General features: G+C 46.8%; 1 long non-coding RNA gene across 1 annotated transcript; it reads right to left on the bottom strand.

The window, feature by feature from the left end:
- Positions 1-3,563: 3,563 nt before the first annotated feature.
- Positions 3,564-13,701, bottom strand: LOC106724990. Its single transcript, XR_001360817.1, has 3 exons — positions 13,664-13,701; positions 11,414-11,597; positions 3,564-3,691 (listed from the first exon to the last, which is right to left on the bottom strand). It is a non-coding gene; the product is annotated as an uncharacterized LOC106724990 (long non-coding RNA).
- Positions 13,702-21,615: the final 7,914 nt, after the last annotated feature.

Genomic DNA, 21,615 nt, shown 5'->3' with positions numbered 1-21,615 from the left:
AAACTGCATCCCAGCTACGGGAGTAGCACTAGGTTGTTAAGGAGCCAGGCTCTGCTCTCTGGATGGTTAGGGTTGTGTGAAGAAGCAGACAGGGGCAGGGAATCTACCGTCCCAGGCCCAGGGAAATTAGGGCAAGCAAGAGGGGTGCAGTTTACTTTCCTCCCAAGGGAAGAGATTTGAGTTCTGTAAACAGATGGGGGTCATTTCCGACCCTGAACCTGACGTGTCCCTCCTACTCAAAGATATACTCAATGACAGCCAATTTGAGAAACTCGTCTGGAAGCCAGAATCCCACTGCGGAGGGCGGGGGGAAATGGAAATTATTTGTAAAATAATCTCCAAGGGTCCTTCCATTTCCACATTCTATAATCTCGGATTTTCCCAGGAACAGATGCTGTCAAGGCTGCAGTGGATACTATTAGCCACAAGGAGGCGCAATGAGCACAGGATGCCTAAGGCAAAAATAAGGGGGAGGGAGAGTAGACCCGCCTGTGGCCTAAAGAAGGGAGATAAAGGAATGGCGAGTGAGGGTCTGGAGATTTAAAGGGACCACTGGAGCTCACTGTGGACCCACGCTGGGCTGTATCTAGGGGCCCAGTTAGTTCTCAGACCTGCCAACAGGCCCGGTGACCATCACCCCTGTGATGTGCAGGATCCCGCCCCTCCCCTTAGTTACTGTATTAATAGCACCTGTTGGTCAGCGGGAGGCACCTGGCACCCTGGGTATTGGGAAAGGATGGTTCAGGACAGGCTTGGGAGTCGGCGCCCTGAGTCCTCTATCTGCTCTGCCATTTAGTCATGTGACCTCTGGCAGGTCCCAGCACCATCCTGAGTCTCAGCTGCCCATCTGTATTCCAGCTGGGATTCAAGTCAAGCTACAGCTCCTCCCCAGGTACTGGGCAAACCACTTTACTGATCTGAGCGTTCGTTTTCTCGGGCAGAGAAGGGGGTAATATCCCTGTTTCTGCTTTGACTACTGTTGGCCCAGAGAAGTTGAGGTGTGGGTAGGCATGTTAGGAATTCTTCTCCTTTTATTATTTGTGTTCTTGGTTTGCAAAACATGGGCAAGGAAGTGGGTGAATTTGAACAATTGTTTTTAAACCAATTAAATCCATTCAACATCATTTGGGTAGGTAATATTGTAATTTTTTTAAGTTTATTGTAGTCACAAGATAAATAAAAGTTTAATGATAAAACTATAGCTGAATGGCAAATGAGTAATACAGAGACACAAATAATACAGAAGTTCAGAGGAGAAAAACACATTGCCATGGGCTTCTATGGTTAGGAAATAACAATAGTAACATTTACTGAACACCTACTATGTGCCAGGCACTAAGCCAAGCATTTTATATACAGAATCATAAATCTTTTATTTGAAGCAACTTCAGGGATTATTCTACCACACATGTAATTATACACTTACATGTATAATTATTCATTTAGGTTCCCTCTCCCCTGCTAAATTCTAAGCTATTAGAATGCAGCTGTTAACAAGACAAGTACAACTTAAATGAGCCCAGGAGTTGTACCTGTCTTGTTAACTGCTGCATTCTCAGTATTTAGCCCAGTACCTGGTATATAATAGGTGCTCAATAAATATTTGTTGACTAAATGAATGAATGGATCAACAACCCCATTCCAAACTGACTCCCAACAGGAGAAGCCCTTCTGCATTGACTCAGAGAGGGACATCAGTCTTTGCCTAAACAATTCCCTTGGTGGAGAACTCACTACCTCACAAAGAGTCTACTGTCAACTACCTTATATCCCTGGCACTTCGCCTCCTGGGCCCTGGTTCTGCCCCTGAGCCTTTGTCCATCGAGAGGAAAATGCTGGATATGGAGCCCTTCTGCACATCTCAGCAACTTCCTTTGAGTTCTGCCAACCAAGAGCCCACCTAACGCTGATGGAAGGAAAAAATATGGTGGCTAGAAAGGGTGCAAGGTCATTTTTCCTCAAGATGGGAGGGAACTGTCTATGTGTGAGGCAAATGGAATGGAACTTGAAGAGAAAGCAGACTGTTGATACTAGAGCGGAAAGGATAAATGTGGGACCCTCTGTGGGAACTTGTGCTGCAGAGAGGCAGACCTTGGCCTGGGCCCCAGCCAATCATGGTGGTCCTGTTCCCATTGCCAGGGATTGGCTTAGGAATGAGCATGTGATCCAGTTCAGGCCAATGAGCTATAGGGGAAGGTCTGCTGAGGAACTTCAGGGAAGTCTCTTAAGGAGCACAAACTGGCCTGGCTCAGTGGTTGAGAGTTGACCTATGAACCAATACTCAGTTGACCTATGAATCACAGTTTGATTCCCGGTCAGGGCACATGCCTGGGTTTGCAGGATCATTCCCCGGTAGGGGCGTGCAAGAAGCAGCCGATCAATGCTTCTCTCTCATCTTTGATGTTTCTCTCTCCCTCTCCCTCCCTAAAATCAATAAAAATATTCTTTTTAAGAAGCACAGCTGAAAGAGATAGTCCCTGTTCTGCCTCTAACCAGTGTATCTGGAGGTGACATAACTGTTGAAGCCATATTGCTGCCACCCAGATCAATACATAGTCTTGAACTTCTTGTCAGTGAGATGGTAAATCTCATTGTGTAAGCCCAGTGAATTGGCCATTGGTAAGGACCACCACCCAGAGCGTCCTAGCAGATACACAGATAAAAACAGAACTGCACAAATGAGGGCGCTTTCAGTGACGGGTGCAGAAGCCCGATTGTAACACACTGAAGCAAAACGTGGAATGCGCTGGTCCAAATAACTGAAAAGTTCAGGGTTGGCTGGATCCAGAGGCTCAAATCAAGTGGGGCATGGACCCCAGGATCTCAAGGGCTCCTCAGTCACCCCTGACACACCCTGCTCTTTTCCAGGCAGACCCACGTGACGCCCACCACCAGGACCTGCTGCCTTTCAGTTCTGTGGTCAGTCACTGAAGACCCTTGAGGCCCATTTCCCCATCTGCTCAGTTTACCTTGTACCAATAGCTCCCCAGAGCACACACATTAAGAAAACTTGGTGTCGAAATGTAGCTAATATTTGCTGAGTGCTTTTTCTGTACCAAATCCTTTGTAAGCCTTATCTAATCAAATCCCTGCCATAACCTGTGGCAGAGACAGCTACTTACACCCCAATATTTGTCCCATCCACTCTTTCTTGGTAATCAAACCTCTTCTTTTTAATGGGGCACATAAAAAAACTACATTTCCAAGCTCTCCTTGCAGAGGTACAACCATGGGACTAAGTTCTAGACCAGTGATGGCGAACCTTTTGAGCTCAGCGTGTCAGCATTTTGAAAAACCCTAACTTAACTCTGGTGCCGTGTCACATATAGAAATTTTTTGATATTTGCAGCCATAGTTAAACAAAGACTTATATTTTGGATATTTATCTTATATATTTAAATGCCATTTAACAAAGAAAAATCAACCAAAAAAATGTCATAGGTTCGCCATCACTGTTCTAGACAAAGGAGAGGAAAGGGAAGTGTCCCATCAAACTTCCAGGGAGTGTTCTTAAAAGGAAGGAGGCATATCTTCCTGTACTCCGTTCTTCCTGCTGGCTGGAATTCGGTCAACATAGCTGGAGCTCCAGCAGTGATGGCGGATCATGACGTAGAAGCCAGATGGTGAGGATGGCAGGGCAACAAGATAAACAGGGCTTGGGTCCCCAGTGGCTATGAAGCACTTCCCACACCTTTAATAAAGAAGTGAACTTTTATCGATTTAAGCCACCGTCGTTTTGACTTTTCCGTTATTCCCAACTGTACCTAATCTCAACTGGAATCCTGACTCCCCTGTACCAGCTCTCCCTACCCACTCCCCTGCTTTGTTCTGATAATTTGCATGTTTGTAATTGGTCTGCCATAGAATATAAGCTCACACGGGCAGAGGTTTTCTGTTTTGTCTACTTCCACACCCCCAGCTCTTCAATCGTGCCTGATACACAGTAGATGCTCCATACGTATTTGCTGAATGCATGAGCTGAAGGACAACCAACCCTAAAGGTATGTAACGTTATGATTTCACTTATGAAGATGCTGAGGCTCAGGGTGGACCGCACAACAAGGAAGTGATGGCGCCTGGATGTGAAGGGAAGCCAGGAAGACTGGCTCTTAGACACTGAGCTGCCACCCAGTGCAGAGAAGCCCCCTGAACTCCCGCTCACTGGGCCCATACCCTGCCTCTAATGAGAAAGGCTGAAGTTCATGGAGGAAATGTGAGCAGGGGTGTAAGGCCAAGAGGGTTCTCTGAGGCTGTTACTAAAGAGCATTGGGATGAAAAAAGGAAAACCTCGTGTTTCCTGGATTCTGAGACACACCTTACATTTCATTGGGAGTGAGGCAATAAACACTTCAATAAATATATCCATTGATCATCAGACACATCCTGACTTCAGAAACATTATAATGGGGACAATGTGCATCTTCAGCTGAGGCCATGGAGTAGCCCGCCTTCCTTTGAGAAACTTGCTGGAGACCTTTTCTCAAGTCTTCCTTGCATGGATGTAGTTTGGCCAATGTTCTCTGTAAAAGAACCTAAAACAAGGCTGGGTTGTTTGATTTCCACCCCCCACCTACATCTCTGCCAGAGTTAATCGCTCCCTTCCTTCCTGTGCCTTCTGCACACCTCTTTCTTTCAAGCTGCAGTGTAATTTATGTGTTTACATACCTCCTCTGCAAGAGTCTGGGTTGGAGAGCCCGGAGCACATCCTGAATCCTGTCCTATTTGCCTCCAGGCCCCCGCAAAGGGTCTGGCCCAGTACAGGCTCTTAGTGAATATTTACTAAGGGAATGCATGAATGAATCAATGAGCAAATACATGGAAGAGTGGGTGAATGGTGATGCCTACACCTGTCAGATCCTCAGCCCACAGGTGTGTGTGTGTGTGTTCCCATGTATGGCCACATCCCTGGTAGAACCCACACAAGTCTCCAGGGATTAGAGCATCAAAGAAGAGAGAGGGAGCAAAAGACAGAATTCCTTCTAGGCATTGGGGGGGAAGGACTTGGTTATGATCTTGTAGAAAAGAGCTGCTTTTACCTGGGGGAAAGGACCAGCCTCTGACCCTGTTATGGCCAAACCTCAGTGTCTCATCAAATCTGGGAGGACACCTGGTGCTGCTAACCTCACCTTCACCCTCCCAGCTCACAGGCAGGAAGGAGGCCAGACACATTTTCTCCCAAAAATATGCAGCAATGGCGGTTGCCATGAGCACTAGGATCCTCATGTTACTTGACATTCGTTTTTTTAGAAGTTCAGTTGCCATGGTAACAAAATACTGTTTGCCAGACTGAAGATGAATCTCTGGCTTAAATCTGAGGGAGATGAGGCTCTTTCTAGACATCTCCTGGAGTGGCAGGGCGGGACCAAGCCTTCCACCTCCGAACTCAATAAACATCAAAGAATTCAATCAAATTGCACGGAAGCAGCCTTGAAAAAAATGGTTGGGGGGAAAAAAATGGTTGGTGGGAAGGGAGTTCAGCTCCCATCTGCCTGCCGGGGGTGGAGGGCTGCCCAATGTCCTCCTCAAAGCCACCCCAGGCACTGTCGACACTGCCTGCCACATAGGTGCTTTCAAACAGCAGTCATTGTTGCTGGTGCCACACAGCTTGAGAACAGACAAACACAGCCAGAGCCCATTTAGCTCCCATCTGCCTGCCGGGGGTGGAGGGCTGCCCAACGTCCTCCTCAAAGCCACCCCAGGCACTGTCGACACCGCCTGCCTCATAGGAGCTGGTGCCTGGTGCCAGTCACTGTTGCTGGTGCCACACAGCTTGAGAACAGACAACATAGCCAGAGCCCATTCATTCAAAAATATATAATTGACCCTTGAACAACATGAGTTTGAACTGTGCAGATTCACTTAACACGGATTTTTTTCAATATACAGATGGCCCTCTGTATCCCCAGGTTTCACTTCAGAGGAGTCAATCAATCGAAAACAGTATTTTCCATCTTCAGTTGGGAATCCCACTGTGGAGGGCCAACTTCAGTTATACATGGATTTTCAACTGCACTGAGGGTTGGCACCCCTCACACCCATGTTGTTCAAGGGTCAATGGTATGTACTGAGCTTCTCCTACTAGCCATGGATAGTTGTAGCCACTGGGGAGACATAAAAATCCTCCAGGAGGAGACTAAACCATGCCCTCAAAAAGGCAGATGATAAGCAAATAAACAAGGAAAATATGGTTTATCGGAAGATGTGGTAGGTTGATGTTCACTTCCGGATCCCTGTGAATCATGTGACTATGTCTCCTCACATGGCAACCAGAGAAGATGCTACACTGTGGGCATTAAAGATGGAGGAAGAGGGCCCGAGCCTCGGAATTTCGCCTCTAGAAGGTGGAGAAGGCAAGGAAACAGCTTCTCCCCTGGAGCCTTTGCCAAGGATGCAGCCCTGTGGCCCTATTTTAGACTTCCGACCTCCAGAACTGTAAGGTAAGAAATGTGTGTTGTTTTAAGCCACTGTTTTCGATCATGTGTTACAGTGACACCGGGAAATTAATACAGATGGTGACAAGTGCCGATGGGAAAAAAAAAAATACAGCAGAGAATGAGGGCAGAGAGAGCTGGGACCAGGGTGTGGAGGTGGCCCTTTTTAATGGGGTGGTTAGCAAACTGCTCTGAGAAGGTAGAATTTTTTTTTTTTTTTCAGCAAGATGTGAAGAAAGTGATGAGGAGACCTGTTGGTGTCTGAAGAACAGTCCTGGCTGAGGGAACAGCCGGTGTGAGGACTCTTCGGTGGGAGTGGGCCTGGCCTGCTAGGGGAACATCAAGGAGACCCGTGTGGAGTGATCACATCCATAGGGGATGAGAATAATAGGGGAGGAGGTCAGCCAGGCCAAGGAGCAGCTGCTCTGAGGCCTGGTAGGCCATGAGGAATGCTACAGGCTGAATGTGTGCATCGCCCAAAAAAGTCATGTGAGGCCTTTGTGGGTGATGAAGTCACGAGAGTAAGCCCTGTGAATAAGATGAGTGCCCCGTATAAGAGACCGCAGAGAGCTCCCTCGCTCCTTCCGCCACGCGAGGACACAGTAAGATGACCACTCATGAGCCAGGAAGCAGGTTCTCACCAGACACCGAACTGCCTGTGCTCCCAGCCTCCAGAACTGTGAGAAACAATGTGTGTTACTCATAGGCCACTCAGTCTACAGAAGGTTGTTACAGCAGCCGGAACAGACAGGAGCCACAGAAGGGTTTTGAGTATGGGAGGGACATGATTGGACTTACCTTCTAAAAGGGGCCCTGTGATGAGAATAGACTGAGTTGGGCCCAGGGCTTAGGTGGGAAGAGCAGTGAGGAGGCTACTGCCTCAACTCAGGTGAAAGTGATTGGACCAGGGTGGGAGCCATGAACTTGTTGAGAAGGGGTCAGATCCTGGATATACTCGCAGACGGAGCTGATGGGAATGGGTTCAGATTGGTTAAGGATGTGAGGACAATAGAGGAGTCAAGATTCTTGGCCTGAGCAACTGGGGAGGCTGGCCTGGTCATCCCGGTTTGGTCATTTTAATTTTGAGACGTTTATTTGACCTCCAAGTGGAGGGTAGGAAAGAGTCTGGAGTTCAGAGGAGAGATCATCATCTGCAGATAGAATTGGGAGGTTGTTAGCTTCTAAGACGGTACTTCAAGCTAAAAGCGTGGATGAGATCACCAAGAGAATGTGGGGCACGCCAACATGTCAAGGTCAAGGAGATAAGGAGAACTCACCAAAGGAGCTCAGGTGAGTGGTCATTGAGCGAGAAGGACACCAAGTGAGGATGTAAAGGAAGTGTGTTGAGAAGGAAAGCGTGGTCCGTTGTACCAAGTGCAGGTTGGAGCTCAGGAAGGTGAGAATCTGCCACGGGATTTAGCACCTTGGAGGTCATCAGTGACCTTGAGAAGTGCGGTGGAAGCCAAGGACAGACGTGAGGGGATCCAAGGGAGTAAGAGAGAAGGAATTGGACCCAAGAGGCAGAGAACACTTTCCAAGGTTTACTATAAAGAAAGGCAGAGAAATAAGCATCGGCTGAAGAGAGGGTGTAAGATCAAGAGAGTGTTATTTTGTTTGTGTTTGTATTTGTCTTATATGATGACATAAATGACTGCGTGTTTGTATGCTGATGATCCAAAAGAGAGGAGAGAAGGGACAGATAACACAGAAGAAAGGGCAGGAGCTCTCTGCAGTGAGACCTGGAGAAAGTGACCAGGGACTGTGGAGGGGCTGGCTCCAGGCATTTCATCCCCGCAGCGCACGGGGTGCCATGTATGAGCACAGATGCAGGTGGGCGGTGGCTGCGCCGCTGAGTCTGGGGAAGTTCTCTCCTGTTGTCTCCATTTCCTTGGAAAAGTAGGAAGCAAGAGCCTCCGCTGAGAACAAGAACGAGGAAGGAGGCACGGAGGTCTGAAGAGAGAGGAGGAGGTGTGGCATCATCATGTAGGAAAGAAGAGAGTGAATGGACTGGGGAAGGATAGTTGACTTGCCTGGCGGTGTAAGAGTTTACTGACGACGCATGGCCGTCAATGTAGCGTGGCCTGTGATTTCTGTCTTTCTCCAGCCAGGGTGAGCTGCACAGGTGCAGACGTGGAGTAGGTGGACAGCTGGAAGTAGAATTAAGGTTGCAGATAGAATTAAGGTTGGTAATCGGTTAACCATGAAATGGGGAGGTTATTGTGTATTGTCCAGGTAGGTCAATGTTACCCAGAGGTCCTTCTAAGAGACAGAGGAAGGCAGTAGAGACAGAAGCAGGGAAGTGGCAGCATGAGAAAGACTCAGCCCAGTGCTGCTGACTTGAAGAGGGAGGAAGAGTCTATGACAGTGATGGCGAACCTATGACACGCGTGTCAGAGGTGACACGCGAACTCATTTTTTTGGTTGATTTTTCTTTGTTAAATGGCATTTAAATATATAAAATAAATATCAAAAATATAAGTCTTTGTTTTACTATGGTTGCAAATATCAAAAAATTTCTATATGTGACACAGCACCAGAGTTACGTTAGGGTTTTTCAAAATGCTGACACGCCGAGCTCAAAAGGTTCGCCATCACTGGTCTATGAGCTAAGGGACAGGGGTGGCCTCTAGGAGCTGGAAAGGCAAGGACACAGATCTCCCCCTCGAGCAGAAGGGACATGGGTCCCACTTCAGACTCTGACCTGCAGGACTGTAAGAGAACAATTAAGTTTGTGGCCATGTGTTATAGCAGCAGTAAGAAACGAACACAGGAATATGTGAGGAAGTCATGGATTGAAGGAGAGTGAGGAGGGAAATGAGCTCTGAGAAGGATGAAAAGGTAGTCAGATCAGTGAACTGGAGGACCAGGTGGAGTCAAAGAGTTGTTGGAGATGGAACACCAGAAGGAAAAATTCTTATACTGTGGGATGCTTTCAACTGACATTACAAAGGGCTGCAGTTATTGGTAATAGCTGGGTCAAGGATATGAGAGTGGGGGTGCGTGCTGAGATGGCGTGCAGGACAGGATCCTCGGAGGATAAGGGAAATCTAGGAGGAAAGGGGATTTTGATTTGTGAGCAACAAAGGAGAACAACAAGAATGCCTGCCCACTGCAGGCCCAGCGGTTTGAGGGGTGTGGGATGGGGACCAGCCATCTCTTGAGCGGGCTGCAGGAAGCACTGCATAGAGGGGCCACCATTTAACCCCTTTTTATCCAGCCTCCCAATGCTTCCCAATGCCCCCATCGCCAAGCACGCACACCCTCCCACGCACACTGGGTCGGGCTGGCCCTGCGTGACCAATAGAATGTGGCAGAGAAACACTCCGTGACCCTGGGACAAAGCATCAAAGGCTTCGCAGCTTCCATTCTGGCCTCTTGGCTCGTTCACTCTGGGGAAACCAGCCACCGAGCCACGAAGACCCTCCAGCCGTCCCAGGAGGAGAAACTGAGGCCCCAGAGGAGCGGGGCCGAATTTGCCTCGACCTCCTCTGTGCCCTGCGCCTGCCACAGATCAAGTGTGCAGCAATCATTTGTTGCGTGGCGGACTGGGTGAGTGAAGAGCAACCAGAGGTGGTTACATTAGGGAGTCAGGTAAAGGGATTCGTGTGGGCATCAGAGTCAGTACGAAAGGGAGCCAACCTGGAAATCCCCTCCTCTGGCCCTGTCTCTGCTCCCAGCTGCTCTGACTCAAGGCCTGGCGGGCTGCAGCTGTCTCCTCTTACCCGTCCCATCCTGAGACTCAGCAGATCCCAGTACTGGCCTCAGTTTAGCCTGTTCTGCTTGTTATGCGAACATGGTTTTGCTCTGAGCTAGACTGTGATTTGATGGATGCACCAGGAGCTTATCTCTCAAATACAGGCGCACTGAAAGGAACATCTCCATCCATCACCTTTCTCATCTCCTGCACCCATACCACTCAGTAACTGGCCATCTGACGGTAGACTAATGCTATTCTGAAATCTCCTTGATGCTTAATATACTTCAGAATGAATCGTCGTTTTGGTCACATTCCTCTTTCTCTTTATTTCTTAGTCATGAATACACAATTTTTCCAACAGTTAAGAGTATGCCAAACTGACTTTAGTTACTGCTCTGTCAGTCACTCACTGTGTGGCCTTAGGGAAGTCATTTAACCTCTCTGAGCCTCATCTCAGTCCCCCCATGTGTAAAATAATAATTAATAGTTCCTTCTTTGCAAAGGTAATCGGGCCCGGCCAGCGTGGCTCAGTGGTTGAGCATCGACCTATGAACCAAGAGGTAACGGTTCAATTCCCAGTCAGGGCACATGCCCAGGTTTCGGGCTCAATCCCCAGTGGGGGGCGTGCAGGAGGCAGGTGATCCATGATTCTCTCTCATCATTGATGTTTCTCCCTCTCCCTCTCCCTTCCTCTCTGAAATCAATAAAAATATATTTTTTAAAAAAGGTAATTGGGAGGATTGGCTAGAAAGGAAAAGGTTTTGCATAATGCCTGGCACATAGCAAGCTTTAAGTAAATATCGGTTTGTCATTGTTAGAAATGAACAGAGGCAAATGAATTAGAAATAAATACAGCTTCAAACAAATCTGCAGCAGAATTTTGGATGTTCAGAGCATTCTAAAGCAGAGACTCTTCGTTAAAAAAATATGCACACACAAAGTATACCAATCTAGCACCAAAAGGCATATGCACACACCTATAACTGAGATATAGCCACACAATCAATCATAGTTCATTTCTATTCATCACCTATATAATCACTTACAACCATCTGGGGATTAAGAAAATTGTACTTTAAGAGCATTGAAAACCTTGCCAAAATCTCTCTGAAAGAAACAGTTCCCAGCCTTCAAGAGAAGCATCGTACCAATTGCTATCTACATTTTTCAGAGAGGAAAGGCAGGCAGCCCAAGGTCACAAGATGAGTCACTGTCGGAAGTGAGACTTTAAAAAATACATAAAAATAAAAGTGTATGTGCTGTCCTTTAAGAATAATGTACTGACCTGCCCTCAATCAGGGATCTGCTCTGAGCTGTCTTTCCTACAGTGGAAAGGATGAAGATGGAGTCAGATGGTGGGGACACATCTCATTCAGCTGCACACCTACTAAGTTCCAGATGTTGTCCAGGGCACGTGGAGTCGACAGTGTAAAAGATAGGTGCAACCCCTCCCTCAGAGTGCTCGGAGCCTTAGGAGAAGAGGAGACAGGCATTAAATAAAGGATTACACAAATAATGAATTGTTTACAATTCTGATCACTGCTGTGAAGGTCAGAACCCAGGGAAGCCAGGAGAGGTCAGGGAACTATTTCCCTAGAGCAGGGACATCTAAGCATTAGCCTGAAAGATGAACAGGCTAGAGGAGGAAGGGTGGGGCCAAGAGGGAACAGCATGTGGAAAGGACCTGAGGCGGGAAGGTGTTCAGTAGTTAGAGGACCTGGGAGGAGGCTAGCACAGGGGACGAGTCATACAGAGCTTTTGGGGCCAGTGTGACAGATTAGAGACCGTTTAGTTACCTAATACAAATTCTCCTAAAGCTCTGTGACTTCAGACAACAATAAATATTTATTATCTCACAGTTTCGGGAAGTCGAGAATTTGGGAGCAGCTTAAGGTCTCCCAGGAGGTTGCAGTGTAGGTATAAGCTGGGGCCGTGGTCATGTAAAGGCTTTAATAGATGAATCTGGGGCTGGAGAGTTCACTTCCAAGAAGCCTCCCTCAGGTGCATGGTAGCCTGGTGCTGGCTGTTGGTGGGAGGCCTCAGTCCCCTGACGTGCAGCCCTCCCCACTGGGCTGCCTGAGTGTCCTCATGATGTGGTAGCCGGTTCCCCATAGTGAGTGACCCAAGAGAGACCAAGGCAGAAGCCACAATGTCCTTCATGGCCTAGCCCAGCCGTGGGCAAACTACGGCCCACGGGCCGGATCCGGCCCGTTTGAAATGAATAAAACTAAAAAAAAAAAAAAAAGACCGTACCCTTTTATGTAATGATGTTTACTTTGAATTTATATTAGTTCACACAAACACTCCATCCATGCTTTTGTTCCGGCCCTCCGGTCCAGTTTAAGAACCCATTGTGGCCCTCGAGTCAAAAAGTTTGCCCACCCCTGGCCTAGCCTCACAACTCACACAACTTCGTTTTCACAATATCTCATTCATTACTTCGGCCGGCGCTACTCAGGGTGGGAGGGCACTGCTCACAGGCATGAATACCAGGGGGCGAGGATCACCGGGTCTGGTCTTGAACTCAGCACCCACTTAATAAAATGATCCCTAAGATGGCAGACTGTTCAAACCCGAAGGGACTGTTGCAGATTAGTCCAACTTCATTTGGCAGAAAAAAATAACTGCATAAATGCGTTAAAAACATGCATTAATTAATCAATTGATATGCACTGAGGTACTGTACTTTTGCATTCCCAGGAAATGATCATGAGACCATGTGACTGCGATATATGAATCTTGAGCACAATTATCAAGCATCAGAAAAGCACTGAGGCGAGATTCCGGTTAGACATGGAAAATTAAAGCAAACGCCATTCCTTCCCCAAGCCTCACTAAAATGATAATAAAGGAATAAAAGTGGCATAAATGACAGGGAAAAGAAAGAGGTGATGACAGCCGCCGAGAGGTGTCAACATTTTGGAGGATGAAAGGCACATGGACAAGGGGTGACAAGCTCGGTAGAGTGGAAAAGATGGAAACCCACGAGAATCAAACCCCAGCACAACGCTGGAAGCCCCTGGGGACCCAGGGATTCCAGGCACCAGACATCTCTGGTTATAAGGGTGCAGGTGGTACCTAAAAACCCAGGATGGGATGAAAGCTGGCAGTGAGACCCCAGGTGCCCTCTCTCTCCCGAGCAGCAAGAAGATCCCCACCCCGCCCCTTGCACCAAAAGACCGCAGCTTTGCTCTCTGGGGAAATTGACCCGAAACACCTCTGGACTGAGGACCCCAGGCACAGCGGAAGGGGAGGGAGGCACCATGTTGAGCGCGGTTTGACTGGCAGCCTGCGCACCAATCAGTGAGACAGGAGGTCCCGGCTCCATCCACTCCCGGAATGTGGGCAGCCAGATGTGCAGGGCCCTAGCCCCATGGGCAGAAGGCTCTGGCAGTTCTCTCTGGAGACACTGGCCAGCCCAAGAGAAAAGACCTACAGACATTGGAGGGTCGTTAAAGAAAACTCAGAGCAGAACAGTAGGTAAAATGGTAAAAGCAGATTTAACCAGAAACGATAACAATAGGCGGGGAAAGACCTCATTTGGCGTGGCTCCGTGGTTGGGTGTTCCATTCTCCATCAGGGCACATGCCCGGGTGGCCGGTTCGATCTCTTTCCCTTCTTTTCTGAAAATAATAAAAATATATTTTTTAAGAAATAGAAGAGGGCTCAGTTCCGAATACAGCAGGCACACGTAGGGATTTACAGCCAAGGCGCAGGTGGGAATCAGTGTGGGAAATACTAAGTGGAAACGTCAGGGGGAGGAGGGATTCTGACCTGACAGGAGTCCTGCTGGAGGCAGGCCAGGATCCTCAGACATCAGGGGGAGGAGGGGCCAGAGGGATGAAGAATTTGATCAGATATTCGATATTCAGGGTTGGGCGTTAAACTGACTTAACAAGATTACTGCTAAAACTGGGCAACGCAGGGCTGGCTGGGATGGGATGGGATTAGTGGAGAAACAGTTCGGAGAAGCCTGGCTAAAATTTGATCAAGGAGAGTCTTTGTCAGGATTAAGTCACTAGAGATAGCTAATGAGATCCACCCATAGCAAGTCCCATTCACCCCCCAATCAGCTCGTGTGCCTCTCAGACACAATGATTACCAGATGTCAGAGGAAAACTGTAAACATCAAAGTCAAAGATCCACATTTTAAAAAATTAATTATTTAAAAAAATTAAAAACAGGAAGAAGGAACTCAGGGAGCCAAGGAATGCCTAAAACTTAAGAGGGTTTTTAAAGACAACTATAGTTTAAAATTCCACAAAGAAAACAATTTCATTTGCAATAGCATCAAAAGAATAAAATACTTAGGAATTAACTTCTGATCAATGTTGTGAAGGGAACATTGAACCCAGGGAAGCCAGGAGAGGTCAGGGAACTATTTCCCTAGAGCAGGGACATCTAAGCATTAGCCTGAAAGATGAACAGGCTAGAGGAGGAAGGGTGGGGCCAAGAGGGAACAGCATGTGGAAAGGACCTGAGGCGGGAAGGTGTTCAGTAGTTAGAGGACCTGGGAGGAGGCTAGCACAGGGGACGAGTCATACAGAGCTTTTGGGGCCAGTGTGACAGATTAGAGACCGTTTAGTTACCTAATACAAATTCTCCTAAAGCTCTGTGACTTCAGACAACAATAAATATTTATTATCTCACAGTTTTGGTAAGTCAGGAATTTGGGAGCAGCTTAGGGTCTCCCATGAGGTTGCATCTAGGCAAAAGATTTATACACTGAAAACTACAAAATGTTGCTGAAAGAAATTAAAGAAGCCACAAATAGATGGCAAGACATCTGTGTTCATGGATTGGAAGACTTCATATTCTTAAGATGTCAGTACTACCCAAAGTCATCTACAGATTTAATGCAATCCTATCAAAATTCCAATGGCATTGTTGCACAAATAGAAAAACCCATCCTAAAATTCAGATGGCATCTCAAGGGACCCTGAATAGCCAAAATACTCTTGAAAAAAGAACAAAGATGGTGTTCTCATACTTCCTAATTTCAAAACATATTACAAAGCTACAGTAACCAAAACAGTGTGGTAGTGACATAAAAAGACATACAAACCAATGGAATAGAATAGCGACAGAAACATGTGCTTGCATATATGATCAGATGATTTTTGTTGTTGTTGTTAATTCTCACCTGAGGATATTTTTTTATTGACCTTTCAGAGAAAGTGAAAGAGAGAGGGAAAGACAGAGAGAAACATCAATGTGAGAAAAACACATCAGCCCTAACCAGTTTGGCTCAGTGGATAGGGCGTTGGCCTGCGGACTGTGGGGTTCCGGGTTCGATTCCAGTCAGGGGCATGTACCTTGGTTGCTGGCACATCCCCAATAGGGGGTGTGCAGGAGGCAGCTAATCGATGTTTCTCTCTCATCAATGTTTGTAACTTTCTATCCCTATTCCTTCCTCTCTGTAAAAAAAAATCAATAAAATATATTTTTAAAAAACATTAAAAAAAATAAATTGGTTGCCTCCTGCACGTGCCCTGACCAGGGTCGGGGCAGGGAGGAGCCTGCAACCAAGGTACATGCCCTTGACCGGAATCAAACCCGGGACCCTTTAGTCTACAGGCCAACGCTCTATCCACTGAGCCAAACTAGCCAAGGTAAGTGATTTTGGACAAGGGTGCCAAAACCACTCTTTAGGGAAGAGACTGTCTTTTCAACAAATACTGTGTCACATACCAAAGAATGATGGTGCACCCTTACCTTACACCATGTACCCAAATAAACCCAAAATGGATCAAAGACATAAAAGTAAGTCCTAAACTATAAACTCTTAGGGAATAAAATATGGGGGAATTCTTCATGACATTGGATTGGCAGGGATTTCTTGAATTTGACACCAAAATGCAGACAACAAAAGTAGAAATAGATAAATTGGGCCACATCAAAACTGAAAACTTCTGTGCATCAAAGGACACAATCAACAGAATAAAAAAGGCAACATAAGAAACAGGACAAAATATTTGCAAATCATAAATCTGATAAGTGGTTAATATTCAGAATATATAAAGAACTCTTACAATTCAACAACAACAAAAAAGAAATAGCCCAATCTAAAAATAGGCAAAGGACTTAAATGGCCCTTCTTTCTAAAGAAGATATACAAATAGCCAACAAGCCCATTAGGTCACAGGAGGTCACGGTTCGATTCCCAGTCAGGGCACATGCCCGGGTTTCGGGCTCAATCCCCAGTGGGGGGCGTGAAGGAGGCAGGTGATCTATGATTCTCTCTCATCATTTATGTTTCTATCTTCCTCCCCCTTCCTCTCTGAAACCAATAAAAAAATGTATATATTCTTTTTAAATGTGCAACATCCCTAATTAGGGAAATGCAAATCAAAACCACAATCATAACCCTCAGGATAGCTACTATAAAAAAAGCAAACAAACAAAATAACAAGTGCTGGCAAGGGTATACGGAAATGGGAACTCTTGTACAATGTAAAATAATGCAGCAGCTATGAAAAACAGTATGGTGGCTCCTCAAAAAATATAAAATAGAATTACCATATGATCCAGTAATTCCACTTCTGGTTACATATCAAAAAACAACTGAAATCAGAGTCTCGGGGAGATATTTGTACACCCATGTCATCGCAGCATTACTCACAATAGCCAAAAGGTGGAAGCAGCCCAAGTGTCCATCAGCGGCTCAGTGGATAAACAAAATGTGTTATATACATACAATGGAACATTATTCATCCTTAAAAAGGAAGGAAATTCTGACATATGCTACAACATGGAGAAACATTGAGGACATTATGCTACGTGACATAAGCCAGTCATAAAAGGACAAATACTCTACGATCCCACTTATGTGAGGTATCTACAGTGGTTAAATTCATAGAGACAGAGGGTTAAATAGTGGTTGCCAGGAACAAGGAACAGGGAGAAATTGGGAGTTATTGTTTAATGGATGCAGAGTTTTGATTTTACAAGAGAAAAAGTTCTGAAGACGGGTTGCACAACAATTGAATATACTTAATATGAACTTAAGAATACACTTAAGAATAATTAAGGTGGTAAACTTTATGTGTGTATTTTATCACAATTACAAATCAAAGCAATTATAAGTAACATTCTTAGAGATAATATTATGTCCATGAACAAGAATAGGATGCTATAAAAAAAAAAGAACAAGAAATTGCTCTTAGAAGTGAAAAATTATGAGAAGAGATATGAAAAAATCTAATAAAAAAGTTGGAAGGTTAAGTGGAGGTAATGGCCCAGAAAATAGGACAAACATTTTTTTAAATGAAAAATTGGAAAGAACATTTTGAAGAATTAGAGTATCAATCCAAGAGGCCCAATATCCAACTAAATTAGAAAATAAACAAATCCAGAAAACAGAGTGGAGGAAATTAGCCCAAAGAAATGTCCCCACAATTGATTTCCAGATTAAAAGATATTGATTTTCAGACTAAAAGACCCACCAAGTGCTCAGAGTAAATGCACATCATCAGGAAACTTTAGACCTCTGGAAAATTCTAGAAACTGCCAGAGAGAAAAACTGGCTCACACATACATGATTAGGTATCTGAATGTCATTTGACTTTTCAACAGCAGCAGTGAATCATGTCCTCAGAATTCTGAGGGAAATTTATTTCCAATCCAGAATTCTACACCCAGCAGAACCATCAGTCAAAGCTACTGGACTACATGCTCTGCCCAAAACAAGGAAATAAATCAGGGCGGGGTGGAGGGGTGGGGCAAGGGATCCAGAAAACTGGACCCAGCCCAGGAAAAAGGCAGAGGAAATTCTTAGGGTGGTAGCAGAGCAAAATCCCAGGACAATAGCCACACAGGTCTATAGAGTAGTCCAGGTCGGAGCCCAGAGAGGAGGCCTCCAAGAGGGGTGCGTCTCTAAGAAACACGGAGACCTAAAGATCACCCGGTGAGTTCAACCAGGCTGACAGTCGGGAGATGAATTAGTGATAGGTCTGCAAAGAAGCTTTTGGTTTCTTTGATTACATACCAGGTACTTCTGGAAAAGTCAAAAAGTTGCCCATGAAAAAAGCTCCCAACTTTGCCTCAGCCATCACTACTTCATAGATTGGCGTGCAGCAGAATTTTTTTCTTTTTTCAATTTAATTTTTTTTTAATTTATATTAGTTTAAAAAGTCACACAGCTGATTTATAGGAGACACAATTCAAAATAACATTAATCTGCCTTAGCTGGTTTGGCTCAGTGGATCGAGTGTCACCCTGCGGACTGAAGGGTTCCAGGTCCGATACAGGTCAAGGGCACATGCCCGGGTTTGGTCTCCATCCCCAGTAATGGGTGTGTAGGAGGCAGCCTGTCAATGATTCACTCTCATCACTGATGTTTCTATCTCTCTCGCCCTCCCCTTTCCTCTCTGAAATCAATAGAAATATTTTTTAAAAATAAATAAATAAAATACATTAATCCTCTGCCCCACCCTTCTCCAGTCTCAGTTCTCATTTCCAAAGACAATTCTTCTACACAGTTTAGATGGCACTTCTGTCATATGTTCTTAAATAACACTTCTAATTCAGATTTCCCCCTTTTTAAGACAGGACCTCCCTGCTATGGAAGATGAAGATTTAATCCTCTTTTATCTACTCCCATCAAACACATGTTGCATCCTCCCTCCCGGTTTAGTTAGAATATTTTGTTGTTGTGGCATCATTACTCGGCGTTTAATTAGTATGACTATGGAAATATTCAAAGCTGGGCCTTGAAGGGTGCTGACTGAGGAAATAGAAAGGACCGTGGAAGCTGGGAGGGCAGTTGAGTCCTCCAAACTTTAGAGTCTAAAGGAACAAGTTTGGAGGAAGAAGAGCAGAAGGCCACGCCTGGGGATGTATGGACTTAAATGAGGAGTGGTCCTGGGGTGGGAGGGGAATGGGAATCCCTGCCAAGGAAGCCCAGGGGAGTGGCTAACAAGGGCTGACAATGTCAAATACTGCTTTGAGGTCCAAGGACTTAACATAAAAACAGACTATTGTACACTGCGATCTCACACGGTCCTGGGTCCTCACCCCCAGAGAGAATTTGCCAAAAGCAGTGGGAACAGCACAGAACCAGGTCTAGGTGAGCAAGCCACCTGTCTGTGGCTTCTTGCTCTTTCTTATTCTCTGGTAGGCAGAAGGCTTCGTTACCAGGTAAAATGCGTGCAACACCAGAGATATACTTATACTAACAATTGTTGTTTATCTGAAACAAATTTAACTGGGTGTCCTGTGTCTTTATGTGTTAACCCCAGCAACGTCGGGAGGCTAGCCTTGGACAAAAGCTTGGAGGCATCTCAGCCTTGCAAATTGAGACTTTGCTATTGGCCACTCCCACCAGCCCCCTGCCCTTTGCGGGGAGGGGAGCCCCAAGGCAGGAGCTACAGCAGGATTTTTTAATGTCCTTCAGGTCAAAACCACCAAAGTCCATTCTAAAAAGGGGGTTGGTTGAGTTCATGTCTTCATTAGATCCCAGGGCTAATCTGGCACCATGAAAAGCACTCGAATGATCACCGGGCTTCTCAGAGCCTGTTCTCTTGGGAAATGAGGTCACGTCTACATCTCCGGGGTGAGAACAGAGGGAGACTTCCATGTCCTTCTGTTGTAATTTTTACCACGAGCACGGATTATTTTTATAATCAGCCAAAGGCAGTAAAGACATTTCCATATTGTAAATAAAATAAAGTAAGGCTGCAGTAGACCAGAAATCTGTGCAGCCCCTCCAAAGCTATGATTCTGTAATTCTAAGTAATTTCTTGTTCTTTATTTGCATGTCGTTTTAGAGCATTCAGAAATGCGGCCTTGTTGTGGATTTTTTGCTTTTATTCCCCTAAGGCAGCGGTTCTTAACCTGTTGGTCGCGACCCCTTTGGGGTCGAATGACCCTTTCACAGGGGTCGCCTAAGACCATCGGAAAACACATATATAATTACATATTGTTTTTGTGATTAATCACTATGCTTTAATTATGTTCAATTTGTAACAATGAAATTGGGGGTCACCACAACATGAGGAACTGTATGAAAGGGTCGCGGCATTAGGAAGGTTGAGAACCACTGCCCTAAGGATTCTGAACTCAGCCACTCACTACTCCTGCCCTCTACCCTGAATGTTGCCCCCACTGTGAATCACATCACTGCCCCCCACTCTCAGAGGACTTGCTTCCGTCTGGCCAGGCCCAAAAGTCTAGGTTCATGTCTGACCTGGAGGACTCCCCAGATAACCTGTTCTGCAGCCAAGGAAAGGGCTCAGGTGAGAGCCTCCTATGGTAGCTCCTGGGCCCCCATCAGCGCAGACCTAGGGAGCTTGTGTCTTAACAAATCCTGAAAGGGGAGGTGTGTCCCCACACTCAGGGACAACTGTCTCCTTCCCAGCACATTAGAACCCCTCCCTAGAAGGAGCCCCCACTGGAGGGCCCCGGGGGGAGGATGGAAAATGCCCCATCCACATGCAGCATATGGATGCAGAAGAGTGAGGGCCCGCTCATGAGGGTCACTCAAGCCTGAGTGGGCCCTAGTTCCACCTCCTACCAGCCTTGTGACCTTGGGCAAGTCACTTAATTGACCTGGGCTGTCCTGAGGGTCCAATGGGATACTGCAAACCCTCAGGGGCGCTGGGCAGTGCTGGGCGAAGTCACCGTCCGTTTTCTCTGTTTAATCCTCTGGAGAAGCCAGAGGCGGTCCTTGGGCCAGAAAAAAGGAGCTTTTCATCTGCTGTGCCCACAGGCCCCCAAAATGCTCTGGAAGTTTCCTGCACCCTCAAAGGATACCCTCCCTGCTTCGTGCCAAGCGAGGGGCACTAGCAGCCACTGGAGCAGTGCCTGGGCCTCCCAGCTCAGACGAAGCGCCTGGCCCACGACCTTGGAAGAACCTGGGAGAGAGCTTCACCAGGCGACAGTACTTTTCCACTGCACCGCTCAGGCCACCTCAGCTGGCTCGCTGCTGTGCAGACAGGAGGCAAAGGGAGCCAGGCCGCCCCATCAGGAACCCACCCAAAACCACGCTGAGACCTGGGGGTAAGGACACGCTGTGCTGAGCGGCAGGGGGAATCCTAGAAAGAGAGGAGGGGGGTCGCTAATGCGGCTCTGGGAGCTTGGAGACCACCAGTGAGGCCAGAGAAATCTGCATTGGCAAAGCCCTCCCTCCGCTGCAGGCGGTTCCTACTCCCTACCCGCCCCTCCCACCCCCACCGCTCCAGTAATAATGATTAAATCCGTTCTAGCGCGCCTGTGCTGGGTCTCGGGCTGGGAGCAGCGCTAGCTTGCAAGGGGGAGGAGAGGGCGGAGGGCGAGGGGAGGGGACAAGAAAGCTAGTGATGCAGGCAGCCCTGGGAGGTGGAGCCCCGCGCCTGAGGAGTCCCCACCGCAGTCGCGCTCTGCCCACCCCACCAAGCAGCAGCCGCCAGCCCCAGCTCCAGAAACCTCAATTTGAAGCGTCTGGGACCGCGGGATCCACCCTGTTCAGGCCTGGGGGCGCCTCCGCCACGCCCAGCCCCCCCCTCCTAG

This window comes from Myotis brandtii, unplaced genomic scaffold (assembly GCF_000412655.1).
Source record: "Myotis brandtii unplaced genomic scaffold, ASM41265v1 scaffold129, whole genome shotgun sequence".
Taxonomy (NCBI): Eukaryota; Metazoa; Chordata; class Mammalia; order Chiroptera; family Vespertilionidae; genus Myotis; species Myotis brandtii.
Note: the sequence above shows the minus strand (reverse complement) of the source record. Positions and strands in the feature narration are given on the sequence as shown.